Genomic DNA, 967 nt, shown 5'->3' with positions numbered 1-967 from the left:
ATAAATGAAGATGTCTTAAAAATGTATAGTAAACAATATTCATATGTTGAATATTCATCAATAGTAGGTACTCTCAAATATATCCAAGTACTCTTTCACAAGTGACTTGTATATTTATCAAGAATAAATTGTATTTATTTCTAAGTCTCTACATCACTTCTACTATAGTTAAAAATTTTAAATGTAAAATAGGATGAAATATGAGTGGGAAGAGAATTGTTGTCTGCAGGAAAATTAAGTTAATTACTTCGTAAAGACTAAAAACTGAATTACCAAAATAAATAAATAAATATATAAATAAGTTGTTGTGAAATTATAGGTGGGCAAGTTAGCTGTAAAAGGCTGGAAGTAATAGTAAAAATTTAAGGGGATTCTGCACTCGTTNCAGGCTCTGAGGTGTCAGCACAGAGCCTGACAGGGGGCTTTAACCCACAAACCGTGAGATCATGACCTGAGCCAAAGTTGGCCACCTAACTGAGCCACCCAGGCACCTCATTTTAAAAGTGTTTTTAAGTGTTCATTCTTCTTTTTAAAAATCTAAACTGAAAAGAGTGGAAGACATATTATAGATATGGCTAACTATAAGAAAGATACTATGGACCTTCAACTAGGAGACCCATACTCTTTAAAAATACCTACTTCAAAAGAGAGAAAAATGGATACACATTTATGCTTTAATTTGAAAGAAAATATATAAGGTTCATATTTATGATTTCTAAAAACTTACGACTTTAACATTTTCAATTAATTCTTAACTATTGGTCCCAATAATATCAAATTAGAGAGCATCTATTGTATATATATATATTGTCACTGTTTCAGATGAGGGAGTCACAGATTCTCTGAAGTCTATCATGGATTTTAGGATAAAAATCTATGTTCTATATAAATATATCCACCAAATATTACACATGACATTGTATATGCCAGTCAAAGGAAAAGCAACAAGGGTCTCAAATTTAGAAAA

This window comes from Crocuta crocuta, unplaced genomic scaffold (genome assembly GCF_008692635.1).
Source record: "Crocuta crocuta isolate KB4526 unplaced genomic scaffold, BGI_CrCroc_1.0 scaffold2330, whole genome shotgun sequence".
Lineage (NCBI taxonomy): Eukaryota > Metazoa > Chordata > Mammalia > Carnivora > Hyaenidae > Crocuta > Crocuta crocuta.
Note: the sequence above shows the minus strand (reverse complement) of the source record.